A 24,354-nucleotide genomic window follows, 5' to 3' on the forward strand; every position below is an offset into this window, starting at 1 on the left:
AAATAAATGGTATATTCTGATCTTTTTGTAAATTAAATTTATATTTTATAGGAAATTGCAATTACAGTTGACATAAATTAAGATAAGTCTTTTCTTCATTCTCTATACATATACATGGAAATTATAGTAGATAAAAATCAAAGTTTGCATCTCTTAGTAAATTAAAACTACCATTTATGTAGTATTTCCTATAACTGCACACATTTCTGAATGCTTTGCATATATGATCTCATTTAATGATTATTAAAAAATCTATGAAGAAGTTATAGTTACTCCCCATTTTAGATGAAGAAATGTAAACACCAATTTGAAGAACTAAAGGTCAGGCAATGAATTGAAGAGAAGTAACTGAAACAACTTTTTTCTAATTCGAAACCAACTCTTAACTACTATTCTATGAAGACTAACATATAACACAGAAGCACAGAATTTAAAATAACTTTCAATAAAAAGTGTCAACTTTTACTTTTAAAAATTACATGTTTCTAAAATATATAACATTGCCAATAATCTAAGAAATGTTGGTTATGTCAATTCTGAAATCAGTGTACCTTCTGCTGTTTTGTTCTACTTTTATGAAAGGCAAATGAATTTTCAAATGTAACTTGCCTCCTTTTTGATAAAATGTCTCTTCTGCCTTTTGCACATTTTCTATTTGAATTGTTTGATGTTTTTAGTCCAACTTGAGTCTCAGCAAATACCTTGTGATCCTCTATATAAAATGGATAGGCAGACTTGTGAGGATCTGTCACCAGACTTGTTTCTCATTCACCTCTGAACTCTGTGGGAGCTTCCCTGTCTAGTGGAAGGCTGCCACAGGGCAGTTTCTCATTCACCTCCCCTGTTTATGTTTATGAACCCTTCCCAACCCCCCACCCCTCCAATTTAGGGTACAGGTGTAGGCTATACAGCCCATGCCCCCAACCTTACTTCAGTCTAGAGGTGGCTCCTCCACAGCAGAGCAATATACATACTGTGCTGTCATCTGGACCCTCAAGTCCTGTGTCATTCCGTGGGGTTAGGGTCACAAGGGGATAAAACCATGCTGATCTTGCTTTTGTTTCACTTTGTGTAAGTTAATAAACTGTCTGAATGTATTTAGGTCCATCATCTTTTACTGAATAAACCTATGGAGATGTGGCAGGCCAACCTGGCAGCTACTCAGGAACCACGCAGCTACCTGGGAACTGGTTGACCATCTGACGGTATTCGTTATCCTGCTACCCAAACACCATCTCTCTTACCTATAATTACATTTGTTTTGCTGGGCTCCCTGCCAATGGTGTTGCTTTCTGCAAATCTCTCTCTTGTATTGAAACCAGAGTAGCTTTTCTGAAGGCCAAGTTAATATTGTTCCCCCACTCAAAAAACCTTTCAACAGATAGATAAAATAAAACATCTAACCATGTATCTTGCTTAGTTCAGGAGGCTATAACAGAATGCCACAGATTGAGTGGCTTAAAAACAACAGAAATTTATTTCTTACAGATTTAGAGGATGGGAAGTTCAAGAATAAGATGCTGGCAGATTCTGTGTCTGGTGAGGACCCGTTTCCTGGTCCCTAGTCTTCCTGCTGTGTCCTCAGAGGGTGGACTGAGTGAGAGCACTCGCGGGGGTCTCTTGTAAAGGGCACTGATCTTGTTCAGGAAGGCTCCACCCTCACGACGGAATCACCTCCCACAGGTCTTATCTCCTCATATCATCACGTTGGGGTTTAGGATCTCAGCATATGGAATTCTGGGGGGGCACATTCGGTCCATAGTACTGTGGCTTACAATGACATTCACGATTTGCTTTTAGACTACCTCTGCCACCTCATATCTCGCCACTCCCCCTCTTCCGGTGTAAGTTCTAGTGGAATTGAATATATTCTGATTTTTTGAGGCAAGGTACACATGCCAAATTTTAGGCAATGAAAATGTTTGCCATTTACCAATTCTGAGCACAGTATATGGCAGTAATACATGAAGCTGGGTAGAAAAGCAGAACAATGGTAGAATCCTTTGAAACCCTGAGGTCTTGCATTACTCCACTGACTTAATGAAATGAGTATATTTATACATATATTCAGCAAACCATATTTGCACACAATCAACCACTTACCATATATTTAATAGGCTACAGGAGACTCAAATTCAGACCCACATCTTATTCCCTTTTTCCTGTATTTCCAGGAAAACAATGACTTGTTAATTTCTTCAATTTTATAAAACTCAGGGGTGATTACAGGGAGCTGATTTTGAAACATGTTTGATTGAGTAGTATGTGCAACATTATGTAAATGACTCTAAGATTAATTAGGACCTATTTGGTCTAACATTTCACTGCAGTATTTGAAAAGCCAGCAAATAACTCATGTTTATATGTGTCAGCATAAGACTTTAGACTGCAAAAAAGGCTTCTTTTATCATTTTGACACTATAAAGTCTGCCCTCTGTACCTTCCTCAAACTCTGAGAAACTAAGCAGGCCTTTGTAAATACTTCCCAATTGTTTTCTTCAATATGTGATATCCCAAAACAAAAATGGGATTTATTATTAATTTTTCACCTCACCAGATAGACTGTTCCTCAGTGGGAAACTCACTAGCAAACCAAGAATAATGTTACATAAAAGTACAAAGGATCTTAAGGAGAAATGTTTAGATGTTAAGATGTTATTTTAACACTTGTGACGGAAAATATGATCCTTCCCCTCAGTGGTAAGGAAAGCTGACATTTGTGATTCACCCACTTTAATACATTTAATGTGCATCTGGCACTTGGCAGTGTTGGTAGAAGTAAAAATAAGAGTGAACAGAGCATAAATGTGTAAGAATGGATGCAGGGTGCTTTGAATTGCGAAATCCCCTAGATATGACATGGAAATGCATTTTAATTATCACTTTAGAAATACTGCTTTCACACTGGTATAATTTGTTGCAAACAATGTCTTCAGGTAACAGGATTTTGTTAATGACTGTTGCAATTTAGTAGATATTTTGGGGTACTCCTCTGACTGTATCATGACACTGAATAATGGCTTAGTGACACTACTTTCGTGTGTTGTTTAGGGACAAAAATGGGATTAGAAAAAATTGCTCCCAGCCACCATAGTAAATTTTCACTAGAACGGTAAAGTAGGCAGCTATGGTAGATGACATTGGCTTTTACTTTGACTTCTAAATACATCATTACAATGGAAATGACTTCATGTCATATCCCGAAATATATGTTCGGTTTTAGTATCCTTCATTGTAGAGATATGTTTTCTAAGATTAGTATATTCTGGGTCACTATCCTACAGCTTAAGAAAATCAGCACTTCAACGTTTTCTGTTCGTAATTTTGGTATTTGCTGACATTGGTACACAGTCAAAGACTTATTCATGAAGTGGCCAGTATTTAAATTGTCATTAGGTGGGGATAAAGGTGACATGTAATTTTTGATCTACTTAATTTTGCATGTTCTCTGCAGATTTGACATTTTTTTGCATCCCCCAAACCATTCATCCAAACCAGACACTGGAGTTAAAAGTGAGAGCTGACCCTGTAAAGAAATAATTGTATGACCACAATGAAGCCCAGATAAACTCAGTATAGACTGTGGCACTCATTCCATGCATGTATTTTATCCATTTAACTTTTGAGAAAATATTTTTAACAAAAGTGTACTGCTAATCATGCCAGAACCCAAACGGTAATAGTAATCAGCTGGCTTGGAGTTTGTACTTCACGTAAATTCCTTCTGCAGTGAATGTTCTGATTGCAGTCTGCCGTGAGGTTCAGCAGCTCAGGCTGTTTTTGCTGCTCCTGGAGGAAGCTGCTGAATAATTGGACTTCAATTTCATGTTAAAGATAATTTTATCTTGCGGCTAAAAAGCCAAAAGATAGCCTACAATAAAATGAATCATACTCATATTGTACAGAAATTTCCTTTGCAATATTCTATTGCACAATTTCTTTGCTGTAATGGAAATGTGGGAAAATGTGTCTTTATTTCTCTTTCAAGAATTTTGCATGACAGTTTTGATATGGGAAGCCAAGAGATTGACATGTTAGCCCCAAGTGTGTCACGTTGTAAGTTTGTTATGTTGGGCAAATCATATAAATACCTCCAGGCCTTAGTTTTCCCCTTGTAATATGTAGGAGTTGGAGAAGATCATCAATAAGATTTATTTAAGTCTCAAACATTGTAATCTTATGACGAGGAACTTGCTTATGTAGGAGAGTTTTAAAAAATTGTACCACAAAATTTGATGTTAGTTATCATGTGATTTTAAAGTGAGATCTTAGAAAGATTTTGTTGGTGTAATCAAAACAAGGCTATTTTCTTAAAATTTAATTACAATTATCCCCTATGCTGTGTTTTTGTTAAACAATAATAAAACATTACTTTTTTTTCTATGGAAGTACATTTTAAGGAGAAATATATAATTTGTTTTCTTCTGAAAGACTTGATATATTATGAAGATTTACCTTTTTGGATGGTATATCTGTGTTTTATTTTTCTATGTAGAATGAACATTTGTAAGACATAATAACATCTTGGAATAACAACGGTACATAAGTCAGCAGCTGATTATGCCATTAGATTTGATTGTGTAGAATGTGGTGCTTATTTTTGTCATCTGCAAGTCACTGTGACACCCGGTCAGGATGACACTAGGTCAGAAAAGAGATAAGACGAGCAATTTAACACCCAAAAGATTCTTTGTGCTAAATCAAACCTCTTTGTGACAACTCAAATAGAGTTTGATTTTACTCTAGAAAATGCAAAATCACCTAATCATCTACAAGTAAAATATCTTTAGAAGTGAAAGCATTCTTTAATCTGTTAATTGTAAAAATGCCAATCAATGGTTACTCCGTACTTTGAAATATGCCTTGGCTTATGTAACGTGGAGTTTGCTTATTTTGTTATTTTGTTCACATTCTTATTTCAAGCATCATTCTGTGGAGCAATGATTTCAATGACCTCAACTGTGTATATGGCAAAGCAATTTGCTTCTGCCTTTATCCATGTGAGTTAGTGTGAGGACAGAGTGTCTCTTCGGATCTATGAGAGATTATTTCCACTTATGTACAGTCCTAGAAGAAGGGCATTATTAACTGCAAAAGAAACCTATGTAATCCCTTAACATAGTTTCCCAGTCAGTCATTGCCAGATTTACTACACTCTCAGGGTTTTTAAATTGAATGAGTTTATCTCAAAAGTAAGTCAGTGTTTTTCAGAAAAAGAAAGAGTACGAAAAGAGAGTATTAACCTGTTTTCCATTATCATTGGTGATTTTGGAGACAGAGTTTCTAATTTAGCATCACTTGAACCAAGACAAATAATCAGTTTTCATAGTTTCAAATCATGTTGAAGTCATATACATGTGCACATGTGTGCGCGTGCATAAACTATTGAATAATGTTTTTATGACTATTAGTCATTTTAAGTATAAAAGCAGTTTCTAATACTGAGTGTCAGAAGTGATAAGATTTTAAAAGCCAAAATTAATTTATTCTAATCACCTTTGAAATCATATTACACTAGAGTAACAATTTAGCAAATCACATGCCTCTTAATTCTGAGTGAAGATATGACATCAAATAGTAGAATTAAAAATGTTGAAGTTATAGATAGTATCAATATTCAGTTTAACCTCCTTACCATCCCTAATCTGGGCTTTTGATCTCAGACTGTTCTCTTTTAAGTCATTTAAAGTCAAAGAATCTGAGAAAGAACTACATTATATATTAGAAATCTCTGCTTTCAGCTTTATTTCTACTGATTGAATATTCTAAAATGAACAGGCAAACACCCTTCTCCAATGCAATTTGATCAATTTAGCATTTTTATATTTAAATGAGTGACTAAACTTATAAGGAAGTAAAAAAAATGACCAGGGATCCCAAAATAGGAATAGTTTGCTGAGGGCAAAGTAGTGTGCATTAAGTAAGTGAAAACTAGGGGATGTTCCTAAGATTGAATGCATACATCAGGTACCTAGAGCTTGAAGATAAATGATATAGCATGCAGGAAACTTGACATTATAGTTAGGCCCATCAAATTAGAAATGAATGAATGGGATATCAGTGCATTATTCTGGGCTAGCACAAAAGAGCTACACAGTAGTGAAAAGGCAGGTTACCCAAAATTTTATGAACAGCACAGGATACTGCAAGGATACCTACTTCCATCTCAAAAAAGTGAAAAATCTAATGTAAAAATAATAATCATCAAAATGATAGTTTATCTGATAATTTACAACATAAGACTTTTTTCAGGTGACTCTGGTTTTCAAATTTTTACAATCCAGGTCAACTATTTCAGGAAGAAATATGTTAAACACGTCTGCCCATTAGCAGTTCTGATGATATATAAATCTCTCAGGACAAAAATAGACTAAAGAAAGTGTCCTCAGGATTCAAAGAGACTAAATTCTCTCAAATATTAACTCAGAAAAAAAAATACTGGTATTTCAGGAAAGAAGCCACTATGTTTGAGATCCAGCAGAAACTACATGATAGGTAAAGATATCCAAGGACCTCAGATACTGGAATTATCAGATTTAGAATATAAAATAATCATATACTAATTGTTTTAAAAAGGTGGCATGAAAAAATAGATTTCGTGTTATATTAAAGGGGAGAATTGAAAGTGAAAAATATAATAAATGCAACTTAAAATGAATAGAAGATTAAACAGCAGATTAAATGTACCTATAGAGTATTAATCAACTGTAAGAAATAGTAAGAAATTATTTAATCTGTGGCAGAGAGAAAAGGAAATGTGTAACATAAATGAGAGGTAAAAGATACATAGGATAGATGGAGATGTCCAACATAATATGATTAGAGTTCCAGAAATAAAAGAATAGAAATGACTAAGAATGTTAGAGGAGATAATGGTTGATCATTTTTTTAGATGTTTATGTGATTGTATATGATACAAATCATTGTGAATATTAGTAGGATGAATGAAAAAAAGTAAAAATACTTTGAGACCTGATACTCTGTAGTAAAATAACTGTGCCATACCCCAACAAAAATAAATGAAAAACACACCAAATGTTTTTTAAAGGCCATAAATTATCTTCTCATAAGCAATAATTATACTGACAACTGATATTGCAGAAGTAATACTGTAATTCAGACAATAATGGAAAATATCTAAGTGGGTAGAGAATTTATATATCTAGGAAGACTATTTTTAATGAGTGAAGAAAAAGAAAATTTATTTGCATGTAAGCAAATGGAGCTTACTATCAAGAGATCCTTATTAAAAGGGGAATAGAGTTACACAGAAAATATGAAAGAAAAGAAAAATTATTCTTCAGTTTTGCTAGGATGCCAGTCATTCTGTGCTGTTTGTTTAGAGTCTGTGAGATTGAAACTGAACTCAGTTGGGTGAATTATCTCATCAAGAAGTTGAGGCTCTCTATTTATCTTATTTGCTTGGGCAGTGTGGAGAGGTTGCATTCACATATCTGTGCCCTCCTTCAGAAAGGGCATTTGAGATAATCCTAACCTCTGGCATATTTTAGCATGTGCAAGGGTAGTCACCAGATTACATGAGATTACTTTTTAAAAAAATAGCTTCTTTCTGCACTTCCTATACTAGTCCTGGGACCTCAGAGATAACACCAAAAATGAAACTTTACTACCTCCTCTTAAGATTTAGCACCAACTCTCTAACACTTCTCTTCCAAATTTCTGGGATCTGGTAATACCTGACCTTCTCTTCTGTTCTTTCACACCTAAGCATAGCAGTTATTCTGCAATTCTTACAGTTGAACTGCTTCACTGTTTCTTTTGTACTCTTTTAGTCATCTAATGCTTACGTAATTAATCATTGTATTAAATCGCTTCTGTTTAACATACTCTGATTCTGTTTGCACAGCTGAATCTTTGCTGATAGTGGACCAAAATTATTTTCCTCTGACTGTTGGAGTCTAAATCCTTTCTACTCTTGGAAACCTAAGAAATGCAGTAATAAGTATCCCAAACCTACCCATTCTTTATTTGCATACCAATATCCAAGCCTATTATTGTTTTACATCAAGAGATTCTGTTAGTTCAAAAGTCACTTTTATGGCATTGACCAAATTCGACCCATATATGTGTTTTGATTTGCAAGCATTGTTGAATATGAAACATTTTAATTAGAGTGTTGTTAGATAGGCTATATGATTTCCAATTTGCTTAACTGGTGCTTATCCCTACATCGTTTTACATTTTTGACTGGTTCATTATTTAAATTTTCTTTCATGTTGCATCTAAGCTCAGTCTAATGTCTGCCTTAAATAAATATGTCCTTTTAGAAGTATTTGCATATATATTTAATCCCTCAATTGTTTGTTAATTTATGTTATTACATATCTATTATACACTAGTGATTGTGCTTGGGACTTTACCTACATTATCTCCTAAAATCATAGAACACCTAAGGTAGGTAATATTATCTCAACTCTCCAGATGATGGCGCCAACTTCAATCACAGTAAATACCTGCTGAAACATGTAGGCAATTGTTTCTTGCAATATAGCAGAGGGGCTATTTTTAATGTACCAACGATGTATGTTAAATTTCTTAAAATGATTTCAAAAACATGATATTTAAACTTAAGAAGAGCTTCTTTTTATAGAAACAAAGAATTTAAGAGTTCTGATGAGTGTCATATAACTATTTGGTACTTAAACTGGGAAAATCAGATGTCCTAATAATTGGACTAGTGATTTTCCAATTGCATCACATGACCTATTAGTGACTTTAAGTGAGATTTAAATTGCTAGTAAAATTTAAGATACAGACCTAGCTGTACTAAAACATCACTCTCCAAGATCAAGATTATTGTCCAAGACTCTGAAAAATAATTATTCTCTAGGATGTGGCTGTTTCCCTTAAATTTGGGACAGTTGTCTCTTCAAATCTCTGCCTTAGATCCCAAACTAGATGGAAGGAAAAATGCTAATGAGATTGAGAAAAGGCTCAGTTAGACAAAGAAAGAAATTACAGAGGATGTTGGAAATTGTAGTCATGGAAACATCACCAGCAATAATAAAAATAGCCTTTTTTTAGGGCCTTGTTTTAAAGAAAAACACTGCTACCCATAGCCTTGAAAGAGAGTAACTGAGAGATGCAAGATGCAGGGGAGGGCAGGGAAGATAGTAACAAATTAGCTGATAGAGGCCAAAGAAAAGAACATCATCCAGGGAGAGATGGCTTGATTGAAATGTGATTATCATCTAATTTTTTTCAGTATCCTAACGTTTTTCTTGTTTTTATTTACTTTTTTTGATGAAAAATTAAATTTTACATGGGTATAAAACAAGAGTACCTTGACTCTAATTTTTAGTTTATTACTCATTTCATAGTTCTAACCTGTTTATAATTGTCATACCAATTTTTTTACATCTTTGGGAATTGACAGTCCTTCCCATCTACCCCACTCCCTAACATATATGCTGTATACCTATGAGAAGAAGCCACTATGTGTTTGCCATTTACAGTTCCTGCTTTGTTAAGGAAGGAAGTTTGCCTCTTTGCTGCAAATCCACAAGACAGTGCAGTGGTGCTAATTAAATAGCTAACAGATACTTAGAGGCTGATATTTTGCTTTGTTGATGCAGACTCAGCCTATGACAATCTCCTTTCCTGATTCACTCTTGAAAGTGTAAATTACATCATTTTGTTTCCTTTGATAAAATTTCCCCCAAATTAATTTCCCCAACCAGAACTTCTTTTGCAAATATGTTCAACATATATTCAGAGTTTGAAACTTCCCTGCCTCCACGGCTGCCACTTTGGTCTAAACCTGGATTATTGCCGTAGTATCATAACTGGTCACCCTGCTTCCACCTCTGGACTTTGAGAGTCTAGATTGCTCTTCCAAACCCAGATGACTCACTTGCTCTTCCTCTTTAGGTTTCTGCTCAAATACCACTTTCTCAAATGAAGTTTATCATAAAATCTCTACTTAAAATTGATATTCTTCCCATCCACTCCCTATTCCTATTGCCTCCCTTCCCATTTGATTAGTAATCATTTATTCTAACATAATATTTATGATATTTTCCATTTTGATCACTGTGTCCTCAGTACCTAGACCACTGAGTAGCTTATAGAGGAAAACAGTACATATTTGTTTCATGAGGAATGAATGTGTAAAATAAATGCTGTGAGGATATTGTATATTCACTTAACATACACAAGCCAACTACATGAGATCTGGAGAGAAAGAGATTGAGGAGAAAAAAAAAAGAATGTTAATAGTGGAGGAGATTCCATTTATTGAGCATCTGTCTCAGAATTAGCATGACACAGAATATGAATCTGCTGCTCTGTATAATGTCTGAGTTGCTGTCTCAGTGTGAGAATGGTGACATGCTGGCTAGGATATTTCTATTCTGTACAGGTGTGTACTGTGTATACTTGGTCCTAAATGCAAAAAAGCAACCTCATCTGAAGCTCAACCAAAAAACTACTATGTGTTTGAAGGCTCAGGGAAAATCAATTGTTCTGGACTTACATATCAAGAGAAGGCACATCTGTGTCTAGCATGTTATTACTAAGAGGTCTTTAACCACACATGATTTTCACTTTAGAACTTTACTTTAGATCTTAACCAATACATAGGTGGGACACTATTTTAATTAAGGAAATAAAAAAAAAGAATTAAAATAAACTGTATCAGATGCAGACATAAACTGTGCTATAAAAGCATATCACACCACTCATATTTTCCACGCATCATTCTTACTGAATATACTTTATTTTTCAATTCCCCTGCATTTGCACACCCTTTCCTACTGCCCAGAACAGCCTTCTTCTTCTGCAGTTGGCAGAATTCTACTTTCTATTTGAGATCCAGCCCAGGAATATGTTTGATAGAGGTCTCATTGTTGAGCTTACAGTCTTTAAGCTGTCTTTCCATTCCCCACTGGATTGTTATGCTTAGTCATCTCTTCTCTTTCTGTGCATGCTAGACGTAGACTTTGCTTATTTGTCTACCTTGCCCCCACTGGACTTTTGCAATTTTTTTTATATTTGCAAACTTATGTATTTATATTGATATTTGACATTATTTCAGGTTTGAGTGTATGAACTGCCATAGATTAGGTAGTTGAAATTTTTTTCATAAATAGATGAGGGTTAAAAGATAAGATTTATGTGTATTTTGGCTAGACTCTGTCCTAACTTGCAAATAGCTTAACAAGGTAACGTTTAAGAACAGAGAACATATTTGCCTGGTTTACTTGTCAGCATTACTGTTTGAACTGGAAAAGGAGATAATGTTGAGAAATCTATTGAAAAGAGTTAATTAAATGCAAGGTGTTCTTGTTATCACGACCTCCAAGGTGAAGACAAAGAGATTGGTGAGTCTTTTCTTAATGTCCGTACTCTCTTTTCCCCTTTCCTTCTTTCTCCTTCTCTATCTGTTCCTTCCCCTTTCCTTCATTTCCTCCTATCTTTCTTCTCTTTTTTTTCCCCCCTTTCCTCCCTTCCTTATGAATATATTTCTAAAAGATAAACTCTCCTAGGACATTAATCACTTCCTGAATACAAATCTTCTATTTAGAGTAAAACATTATAATTGTTACTCAGCATAGCATAATACTTGAAGCCAATTTCTGAGACCCTCTCCTGTTCCAACCTTCCCTCTTGGCTCCAACTAACCTCTTTTCCCTTCCAGCAAACACTAATATCTCTGTGAATAACCATTTGGAATTTTTTCTCTGATTAAATTAACAATTCAGTCAGAAGCGATGACTTTTTCTTGGAGAACTGAGAGTGGGAACTAGGATTAATAGGCACCATTAGTTTGTACAAAAATCCTTACTTGGAGGTAAGTTTATTTTAATGCAAAATTAATTTCCAAAAAGCCCAGTAGGACAACAAATTCTGATTTTATCATTCTCCTAGGATTTGATCTGTGAGCAAAAAGTTATCTCTACCATGCTAAATCTGGATTTTAAAAATTCAATAAAAGCTAGAGGAAACTTAGAAATTGGTGACAAATACCAGTGCAACTGGTATGCACATAATCATATGTATGTCATAGAACATCCACGAAGGCCAGGCATGAAGAATGTTGTCCAGCAGAGACCCATATTCTTTTAAAGTATAATTACACTCCCTTTTAGTTCATGTCTTTTTAAACAGATTGCTTAAAAAAATAATTCTTTAAAGTCAGTGAGCATGGAATATACCACCATCAAAGTATAATTTACTATTGTTTAGGGAATTGTCCTCTTTCTTGAGTAGGGCTGGGTTATTAGAAAATGCTGAATTCTTAATGGTTATACTACAAATGGGGATATTTAGAAGGATTTTTGGGAAAAATACTAGATTTAAAGATTTATTTGAAGCAAATCAATAGTAGCTGATTCAGAATTTTTAGCAAAAATAATAATAGTATTAATAATAAAATAATAAATAAATGACCAGCCTTTTCTGTGTAGTAAAAAACACATTGCCTGGCATTTTACCAGGGCTCATAGGTGTCTCTTGGAGACTTTTGAGAGGGAGTCCTTCAAGCTCCCATTATCATCTACCATCTTACATATGGAAAAAAAGAGGAAATGAGTGGATGAAAGTGTACTGCATCCTTTTATTTTCTTCTCTTTAAAACCTCACAGATTTGTTACATCAGTTAGATTCTTTCAGTTTATAAGATTTGTAACTCTTTTAGGTGATGAATATTCCAGTAGGTCAGTAAGCATAGAAAATTGTCTCTGCAGGTTTCATGGAGAATTTAATATTGCTTAGAGAATCAGTTGTAAAGCGGAGTTCCTAGCCAGTTACTCCATCTCAGCCCTATTTTCTACCCACTTCTTGTTCAGCTTCTGACCACTCTCTCCTTTCCTCTCCTATACGTATGACTTACTCATGACTTCTACTGCTTAGTAGTTTTTACCCTCTCTGTACGTGCCCTTGCACATGTGATTATTTCGTTAATTTATTTAGTAATTTATTTATCATTTATTTGGCAAATTTTGAATGCCAAACACTTGGCTTTTTCTGGTACTGAATTCAAACATCCCAAATAATTACCTTAATGAGTTTTTAAGTTTACTTCTAAAATATTAGATAGAGTTTTCTTTTCTGTCCTCTATATAGGCCTACAAATTGATCTGTGATTGGCTGTTCTGACCTCATTTGTCAATTTCTACATAACTAATTATGACCAAAAGGATATGATCAAGGACTCTCTATGGTAATGATTCTGACTGTGTCGTGATGGACTCTGGGAGGAAATCTTGTAGCACTTGCAGGCTTGATATGCTTGCATTTTAACACCATATTAAAGGTTTCCATTCCTGCCAATTTACTCAAAATATTTAAGGCATGAAAAAAGGACTCTTAAGTAATCAAAACAAAAATAAACCCACTAATGAAAGCAAGCTACTTCAGCTATTTCTCCCTTTTCTTTTTTTAGATTATTTTTAATTGCGATCCAAAGAATAAAATACACATCTTAGCATATAGCTCAATGAATTTTAACATGCGTATAAACTCATGTACTGTCACTCAAATCAATATCAGACATTCCCCCTTCACCTATTTCATCAATTCCCCATCTCCTCCTCAATGGCAACTACCAGCCTCTTCTCTGAGTATCTATGAGTCTATTTGGTTTTTTTTTTAAGATTCCACATTTAAGTGAAATCATACTGTATTTGTCCTTTTCTTTTTGACTTTTTTTCATTTAGCATAATACCTTCTAGGTTCATCCATGTTGTCACAAATGACAAGATTTCATTCCTTTTTATGGCTGAGTAATATTCCATTGTATATATGTACCACTTCTTTTTATCCATTCATCTATTGATGGCCATTTAGATTGCTTTCATATTTTGGCTATTGTAAATAATGCCACAATAAGTGTATCAGTGTGTATATCTTTTTGAGTTAGTCATTTTGTTTTCTTTGGATAAATTCCCAGAAATGGATTTGATGGATCATAAGGTATTTCTATTTTTAGTTTTTTGAGAGGTCTGTCTACTGTTTTCCATGATGATTGCACCAATTTACTATCCCACCAACAGTGTAGGAGGCTTCTCTTTTCTCTACATCCTCACCAATAGTTTTTATTTCTTGTCATTTGTATAGTAGCCATTCTCACTGGTGTGATGTGATATCCCACTGTGGTTTTGATTTGCATTTATCTGATGATTATAATGTTGAACATCTTTTCATATGCCTGTTGGCTATTTGTATGTCTTTGTGAAAATGTCTATTCAGGTTCTCTGCCCATTTTTAAAATCAGATTATTTAATTTTTTGGTGTTGAGTTGTAGAGTTCTTAATGTAGTTTGGATATTAGCCCCTTTTCAGATATCTCATTTGAAAATAAAATATATATTCTCCCATACAGTGGGATGCCTTTTCATTTGTTGATGGTTTCCTTTGCTTTGCTGAAGCTTTTTAATTTGATGTAGTCCTACTTGTTTATTTTTGCTTTTGTTTCCCTTACCTGTGGAGACAGATCCAGAAAAAATTACTAATGCTGAGTCAGGAGTGTGCTGCTTATGTCTTCTTCTAGGAGTTTCATGGTTTCAGGTCTTATATTTTAGGTCTTTAATCCATTTTGAGTTAGTTTCATGAAAAAATATGTACTTTTTCAATAAACACTTCTCTCTCCATGGCTTAAATTAGATCCAATTTTAACTTTAATGCTTTCTCTAAGTGTACACTTGCTAAGTCATTTAAACTTAGGTCTAGACATTACACAGATGCAGCAATGTTTTCTTGCCCTGGTTAAATGGGTAAATAAAAGCATACTTATGAGTAGTTCAATATGATTATTTTCCATTTAAATTTCAACAAAGGCATATAAAGTACTAAGGAAATGTGCTGTATGTGCTACATTAATTCCATGGATGTGCAATAAACTGAGTTCTGCAAATCTGAGATCTACTGTATTTTGGGTCATTTATAACCTAGCACTGTCTCTACTGTCAATCAGAATGAGACCTGAAAATTCATTCATGAACTTGATCTGAGGAGAAGAGAAATCCCTACAGATAATTTAAGTAAAGGGAGAGTAAAAGGGAAAATGAAATCTGTAGAAACTAGGTGATACTATCCATTATGGTTGCAAAAATTACCATTGGATCCTCAGGGAAGGACTGAAATAGTGACTGAAATGGGCCTGGAAACTGGATAATAATTTGGAAGGAAAGAAGTTGAGATTAAAAAGGGAAAGTTTAAGGTTCACATGACAAATATGTGTGAACTAGAGTGGCAGATTCTCATCTAGAAACAAACAAATGACTGAAAAATACCTAAACAGAAATGCTAATAGAAAACTTAAAACTTTTGGAAAATTGGTCTGTTTGTAAAACTTCATAATATGATTTAGGTAAAAGTTTTTGCTTGTCTCAGGGAGTAAGGGCTATTGGGCTTAACTAGTGAGATTTCATGGAAATAGATGAATTCAAAGGAGAACAATTGCTCTAATATTTTTACATTTTTCAGTAGTTAGGATCAAGGAAATTAGCTATCCATATATACATAATCTGCAATGCGGTCCTTTAAAAAAATTAGAATACTAGTGAAAGAATGCACATTCAGAGAAATGTATACATTCCTGAAGCACGGTAGCTGAAACCCAACAGGGAGTGAATCAAATGTTGGAGTGAGGGGACAAGAAGGAAAATGATGAAGTGGTACGAGGGTTAAAAAAAAAAGGAAAGAAAGAAAGAAGGAGACATTACTAAAATAGAAACTCTGAAGTTCTTAGCATATTACTAGTTTTTAGGTTTAAACTCTTTAACATGTAAGATATCCAAAAAGACATAAGGAATACTACATAAAGTACCCATGTACTTATCACCCAGCACGTGAAGGTACTTTGCCAATACAGTTAAATCTCCTTTAGAAATCTTTCCTGTATCCAGCCCACCACTTCTCTAGAAGTAATCATTACCCTAACTCTGTTACTTAGTACTGGAATGAATTTCGTTATAGTTTTCTCTCTCTATATCCCTTATATATCTATATAAATTTTATATATTATATATATTATATATATATTTTTTTTCTTTATTTTTTTTCTTTAAATGAAAAGTTTTACTAAGTTCCTTTTATATTCCTCTCCTCTCTAAAACCCATTCATTAAAAAGAACCAATCTTGACTCCTAACCTGCCAACATGTATCCTTACAGAAGTAATTATGTGGCAAGAGGTCAACAATACATAATATGTAATATAAGGAAAATAAGATATGACTGACAACATTAAGGTGGAGAAGCTTTGGTGCATGAAAAAAAAGAGACATTAATTAAATGTTTACAAGTTGGCTACATGGGGATACATCAGGATACCATGGTGAAGAAATTTTTTATGTAAAATGAATAGCTGATACCTTGAAAACAAGGTTTTAGATCACAAGACAAAAAAATCAAGTAAAACCTAAAATTTTGAATTTGACTCAGGCCAGATTTGTTTCCTCAGTCTTTTACCAAGTAGCAGCATCTGTACACTCAACCTGAAATTAACAAAATGCTTCAATTATAAAGTCTCTTAGATAAGAGTGGTTTATTACCTTCAGCACTTCCCCTCTCTGTTTCCTTGGAGTAAAAAAGAATTAGACCTGCTGATCTTCTAAGTTACCGTTCAAGTTTTAAAATTTATGTAAATATATCAGGGATATATATATATAGAAACTAGAAAGAAATTCATTCCAGTGCATTTATATATCCCTAAGTAATGCATAGTATTGTTTTGAATATTTAAATCGTTATATAATTGGTTTCAATGTGCGACTTCATTTTTGTCTCACATTGTGAGATTTATCTATATTCATTTTATCCCCTGTGGAATGTATATACCAACATTTATTTATCCATTCTCTTGCTATGGACATTTAAATGGTTTTCTTACCTTTCTTTTTCTTTTTTTTTTTTTTTTGTGCAGATGATTATTTCATCCATTCTCTCAAGTGATTATACTAATTCCCAATCCCATCAGCAACATATAAACATTCCTAATGCTTCTTTATTTTGCCAACATTTGATATCAAGCAACTTTAAAAATTTTTGCCAACTTGATTATTATGAAACAGAATTTCATTGTGACCCTAATCTATTTTTTTCTTCATTACTAGCAAAGTGGAACATCATTTCATATGTTTACTGGCTTCCCTTGTGACTTGCCTATGCACTGCATTTCTTTCTTACTGTTTTTAAGGGTTTAAGTATGTATTATGGCTATGTGTTTAGTATATTGTCAGAAATTTACATGAATATAAAAATTAAATATTTTTTCCAATTATCAGGCCCTCTTTCCACTTCTGTGATGTGCTTCAATGAAAATAATTTTACATTTTAATGCAGTCAACATAGAAATAAACTCATTAACCAGATTCTTATCCATATTAGACTCTGTATATCCTCCAGAGACCCACAGTCTGTTCAGTCTGTAACTTTTTTACCATCTCTCCTATATACAGCCTTCATTGTCTTGCTCTTTATCGACAAGTCCTGAAAGTCTGAACCCTAAATGAATCTCTCTTTGTGCTCAACACTGACACTGGGAGTCCTGTCCTCAGTGGAGAAAAGCGCACCGCGTGATGCCTGACCCAGGAGAACTCACCACCCTCTCACTCTGCTCTCCTAGGGAGCTAATTCCTTCTTCCTTAAATTTAAGAGACTCTTATTTATCTTCACTCTCAGCTTATGGACTTTTAAAAATTTCACTTACGAAATAGAAACAATTGGAATAAAGATGTCACATACTTGTTCTACCACAATATCCAGTGAAACTGTTTCCATAGACCTTACATCATTCCTGAAACTATGCCGTACGTACTTCTACCTAAAGCTGTACCCCAACTAATTCCTTTCCATTTTATCCACTCAAATTTCTTTCCAGCATTTCTCCCATTTTTCTTTTGTGCACCATTAATTTCCCCTTTCTATTGGATCATTACTATAATAATGATCATCATAATTATAATATCATACTAATAAGTAATAGTTTTTCATACAATTTCAAAAATTATTTTCTGGATTCTACTTTCTCTTCAGCTAGTTCCCATTTAGCACCTCACTTTTCATCTCTCTTTCCTAATTAAAGTACTTAGAAAGTCGTATGTAAGTGCTTCTCCAAGTCTCTGCTTTTATTCTCTTCTTTTAAGGTTTTCATTTAGAAAAATTCAAACATTCACAAAAGTAGAAAGAATAAGATTATGAAATCCTATATTCCTGGCACCCAAAATTAACAATTATTTGCCATAATTACTACATCTACCCTTTTCTTTTTTCTTTTTTAGCTGAAGTATATAACAGCAAATTCCAGACACCATATTGGTACTTTTCTAGTCACTTTATTTCACTACTTCCGCATAAAGGCCAGTGTCAAGGTCAACTATGACCTGTATGTTGCAAAATCCAAAGGTCAATTCTTGTTTGTCCTACTTGGCTCATCCTCACTGTTTTATAAAGCTGACTTCCTGCCTCATTGAAACGTTTCTTTCACTTGCCTTCAAGTGTATCCTATTGCTCTGCTTTTCCTCCTATTACATTGTACACTCCTCTTCCATTTCATTTGTACTATCTACCTATCTATATATTGTCTCTCTCTCTATATATTTATACTGTCTATCTATCTATCTATCTATCTATCTATCTATCTATCTATCATCCATCTACCTATCATCTATCTATCATCATCTTCACCTATCTATAAATGGTAGAGACTCTGGGATTTAGTTTCTTAACTTCTTTTCTTCTGTGCATAGGTTCATTAGTTGGATGCTCTAATCCAATCTTCTGAGTCTAAGTGTTGTTTAAATATCTAAAGGTTTTCATAGTTTTATCTCCTGACTAGTCCTCTTCTAAACCTGACTCATATGTTCAACTACTTTCTCACCAGTATTACTAAAACATCTATTAGCCATCTCAACCTTAATGTCCTGCAGTGGATCTACAATCTTTTCACCTCCAGTCAAAACTCATCTTCTAAAATGCTCCCTAATCTTTGAAAATAGCATGTCTATTTGCGAAGTTTATCAGGCCCTAAAACATCTAGCCAGTCAAATCAAAATTATTTCATTTCTCTTACACCCAGCACTCAGTCTGTCACTTAATGCTTTGATCCTACTTTTGAACTAGATCTTAAATCTGAGTATACTCACTGTAATGCTACCACAGCATCATTTCTCATGGCATTGATGTAAAAAGCATCTACTTGGTCTCCAGTAATGGCTCACCATGCCATTCACTCTATAACAGATAAAGTGGTTCTAGAATATAGAAGAATACGTATGTTCTGCATATATAATCTATAAGCTTTATCATGTCACTCTCTTTACCTCTAAATGGTTTTTTATTCCCATCAGACTAAAAACCAAAGTCTTACAAGGCTTGTAAGTAAGTCGAGCATACATTTTTTCCTCTCAACTGGAACACTTTGAGGAGTGAAGGAGGACAACAAAACTAAGGTGAGTTGATTTTGAAATATGCGCCTATGCATGGACAAATTGGATTAATTATATTTATAGATACAAAATAATTATGTTGAAGAAATATTTCCAAAGCTGAAATTTTCTCCAAAACAAACACTGTTAAAGCAACATTTACAAACTAAACTTCTTATTTAAAAATTAACATAACCTGAATAATTATTCTTGATATGTTTTCATACACTTTAGTCATGGCTTAGTCATAACTATCTCTAATACTAGGTCACTGATAGTTTTTTTCAGTATATATTTTTACTATGGCTTTAATTTTATTAAATTTTTTTTCAAATATTCTTTAAACTTGCATTACATGATTAATTTGAAAGTGATGACACTTTTAATGTTTGCAAGCTGTCGATAATTTCAGTTATGCCAGAATCTTCAGATATGGAATTTTGGCTTCATTTTTTGAATATTTTAAATATTTCTAATTTCTTTTTTTGAAACAATGCATTAATACTTAGAGAATTCTTTTAAAAATATTCAATACCCTTGTAGGACATTCAACTTGATTGGCAAAGTAGTAGTGCAGAGTAAAATGTTTCCAAAATATTCATGTCGACAGCAAAAGAATAAGTTACATACTCTCAGGTAGAAACATATATATATACGTATATATATATATAGTATTTAACATTAACTTTCAGAAAAAGTTTGATAGTAAATATATATATGTATTTGTAAATTTGATCATTAAAGCTACTGTTTTGTTTAAACATTCAGGTTTGTTTGAATGCTAATGAAAATTATATGGGGACCATAACAAATTTAAAATCTGTCTCTATATTTTCAACTTAGTAAGAACATTGTAACAATAATGCTGTTTTTCTTTAACATTTATACTCATATTTGTGCAGTAAACTTTCTAGCTGAATTAACAAAAAGCTTTTACAAGAATGTTGGCTATTTAATATTAGAATCAACTTCGAACAATTTTATTTTTACCCCATGAATTATATGAAAATTTCAAATTATTATTGGAGTTAAAATTTTTTGAAGCATCAGATGTCACAGACAGGAAACTGGAATATTTAAACTGTTGATGAAATTCTCTGCTAAAGGACACAGTCTATTAGCAGTTATCATTTCACTCTTCATACATACACAAAAGAAGTAAATAAAAGAAACTTGCAATTTGAAAGAAAAGCCACACTTAGCAGAGTGACATAAATGAATCTTCTAAAGTTTTAAGTACTACATCATCATCTTGAGATAGAGCATGGAAGTGGGACAGGGTGATGCCATTGTAAAATCTACTTAGTTTGCAGAAAAAAGCCAGTCTTTTTCTTAATCTATGTGCTGTTCTTCCTCTTCTTGGAGTTGCCTTGATCAGTTAAGTAACATTGTAACCAAGACCTTTGGAGTGTAAACAAATGTGGATAAAGAATGCCAAGATCTAGATCAACACAGTCACCTAAATAACCCTATTAGTAAGACAAAACTTCAAAGGAATTATTAGTTAACTGTATATCTCATACCTTATACAGACCCCTACCAAACCTCAAACCCTAAACCCTTAAGCATGCCTTCTCTGGAGGCTGCCTGCACTCTTGTTTGAGTGTGTACTGTTGTGTCAACTAAACTTTCTTGCTGCATAAGCCTATTGCACTTCGTCTCTGAATTCTATTTCACAATAAAGAAAAGAAATCACCAAACCTCACCTCTAGTGGTATCTTTGTCACTATTTTATTTCATTCAGCTTTCTAGTCTTAAATGCAATCCTTTTTGTTTCTCCCTGTTTTATTTTAGACTGTGAAGAAGCAGCTGCAGGAACCTGTAAGTAGGGAGGGACTTGCATTTTCTTGTCACTTGGGTGACCCAGGCAGAACTGCAGCTGTCGGATCGTGATCTTTAGCAGCCTGCCCGAAAAGTCTCCTTTCCTTTGCTTTGGGAACTTCTCAGAATATAAACTCTCTCTATCCAGTGTTCCACAGCTCCCACATACTCTGGGGTGGTAGGAATATAATTCCTGTGCTGTGCAGATCAAGCAGACATTGGACACCAGATGACCTTGGCTTTAGGACTTGGCAAGGGATCTGCTTTACCCTGAGTAGGAGTTCAGTGAACTTTTCTTTTCTCCTTCTGTCCTTCCCTACTCTCTACTGCCTGCATGGCTGCTGACATTCACTACTACTTTTGCTTTATTCAATTCCTTTAGTGCCGGCACTTGTTTGACCTGATTAAGAATTCTTTCCTGATCAGAGTCAGGAGCCCTCCCCTGTCCAGGCTGAGGTTTTACCCAGTGCTCAGGGAGAGACCTCCCCAGACTCAGCCGCTCAGCAGCAATCTTGTGTGTGATCTTTAAAAAAGAAAACACTAATGTTTAAAGGAGATGGTAAAGGATCACAGGCAGATATTTCTTCTCATTTTCAGGCAGTCAGTGATTATCATTATGGCTCCCAGAGAAGATGGCAAATATTAACAGGCAGCAATAAGAGCAGAGTCACTGTACAACCATGGCAAATGTTAATGTAGGAGCTTTAGAGATAGCAGAAGTCTATGGCTAAGTACCCAAAGGAAACTTCATTCTTAGGATACAGAAGTGTAACTATCATTGTATACCACGCTTTTCTACAATGCCATAATTATGATAAAAACCATTTTATTCTACTGGACTAATCATTAAAAAAAGAGAGAAAAAAACCCCCAAACAACCCAGTCAGATAATGACTTACCTATATCATGATAATTATAATTATAGTTAATCCTTGTATGGTTTTAGTGTGTGCCAGGCACTGTTCCAAATATTTGATATATTAATACATATAATAATTACCACAGCCCTATAAAATAGGTGCTGTTATTATTCCTATTTACAGAGGAGGGAACTGACAGCCAGAGAAGTTAAATAACATTTGTAGTATTACATGGCTAAAATGTGGAAGACTTGTATTAAACCCTGGTCCCATGGACTGAATTGTATCCCATCTCCCCATTCATATGTTGAAGCCTTAATGCCCAATGTGACTGTATTTGGAGACAGGGCTTTAGGAGGCAACTAAGGTTAAAGGACATGGTAAGGAGAGGACCCTACTCTGATGAAATAGGTGTCCTTCTAAGTGGAGGAGGAAATATCCAACAGCTCCCTTGCTCCCTCTCTGCAATGTGAGGACAGAGCTAGAAGCTGGACCTCTGCAAGCCAAGAATAGAGCTCTCACCAAGAAACCAATCGGTTAGTACCTTTATCGTAGACTTCCCAGCTTCCAGAACAATGAAAAAGAAACTACAGTCTAAGCCACCTAGTCTATGGTATTTTGTTACGGCATCCTGAGCAGAATATATACCAGGCAACTTAACACCGGGGTCCAAATGCAACCAAAACTCCAGGTGCAACAATGACTTGTCCAAGGCTTCTCAAACTTGTGTTCTGGAGTGTCCAAGACAGCAAAGTTAAATGAGCAAATGAACGTTCCATATGTATTTGTTTCCTAGAGCTGTCCTAACAAAGTATCACAAACTGGGTGGCTTAAAACAACAGAAATTTATTGCCTCATATTTTTAGAGGCTGGAAGTCTGACATCTTGGTGGCAGGGTCATACTCTCTCAGAAGACTCTAGGGAAGAATTCTTCCATGTCTTTTCCAGCTTCTGGTGATCTCAAGTATTACTTGTGACAGCATAACTCCAGTCTTTGGCTCTGTCTTCACATGTGCATTTCTGTGTGTCTTACAAAGATACCAGTCATTAGATTTAAGGCCCACTCTAATCCAGTATGAACTCAACTTAGGTACATCTGCAAAGACACTATTTTCAAATAAGGCCACATTCTGAGATTCTAACTGGACTTGAACTTGGGGGACACTAGTCAATCCATTACCATATTTCTAGGAAGTCTAGATATAGAGTTAAAAGCTACATGAAACCTTCGCTCTAGGAACCTAGGAAAGGGACAGTTGTCAATGAGTCACCCCCTACTTTCTTCCTCCCTCTGGATTTCCTGCTCAGAAGGATCACACTAGATTCTATCCTCTTTTCCACAGCAAACAGGAAACCAACTTCTTTCAAATTTCCTTTGTTTTGAAGAAGGAGTTACAGGACTTAGAGCTATGTATGTGACCTGAAGAGAACTAATTTCCAAGTTAATTTAGAATTAGTATTATTTTGATACATGTGAATCTTAGAGTATTCTAACCCTTAAGCATTATTGTTTTGGATAAGCTGATTGAGCTTTAGGAAGCAGTAATATTGAGGATTTTTTTGATGAGTTTTTCCTCTTCCTGATAACATTTAAAACTATAGGTGTTTTTTTTGGAAATCATTCTGAAAGTGTACCATCTTTATTTTTCTTTAGTGGATTAAAAATAAACACATATATGAAACTATGAAAGATAGTTTACACATCATTTACTTACTGTATTGTTAGGTCTTAGATATAATAACAACAAAGTGCAAGAAACTGATTTTGGCACAATTAGGAACATAAAAAGATTTTGAAAAAATAAAAGTAGTTTAGGGGCTGAAGAAAAAGATCCCTAATTTATGGAAATTGAATTTAGATTTGAATATAATACCTCAAAATATCTGTGTTAGTATCTTGAACTTTGGGAAGTAGTGAGGATGGACAGAAGTCGCAATGGCAGAACAAGACAATCTCAAAGCAAAATGTATTAAGTTGTTCTGGATGGGTAAGGTCAAGTCCCTAGGTCCACTAGTAGATGATATTAGGCAATAGCCTTCTTTGAACAGTTTGTCTGGTAAGGCTGGGAAGTGCTTTTCACTGTATGGAGCTGTGGATTTTACATGAAAGGCCAAAGAAGTCTTCTGGATGTGGAGCATAGGGAATCATTAGAACACTAACATCTTTTGCCTTACTGAAGTTTAGCAGGAAAAGTAAAAAAGGCCGATCTAATAGGGCTAATCCAGATAATGCTAGAACATTGGAAAGAACAAAAGAAGGCTGTAAGAGGAGCCTAGTCTGAAG

The sequence above is a fragment of the Manis pentadactyla genome, chromosome 4 (assembly GCF_030020395.1).
Source record: "Manis pentadactyla isolate mManPen7 chromosome 4, mManPen7.hap1, whole genome shotgun sequence".
Taxonomy (NCBI): Eukaryota; Metazoa; Chordata; class Mammalia; order Pholidota; family Manidae; genus Manis; species Manis pentadactyla.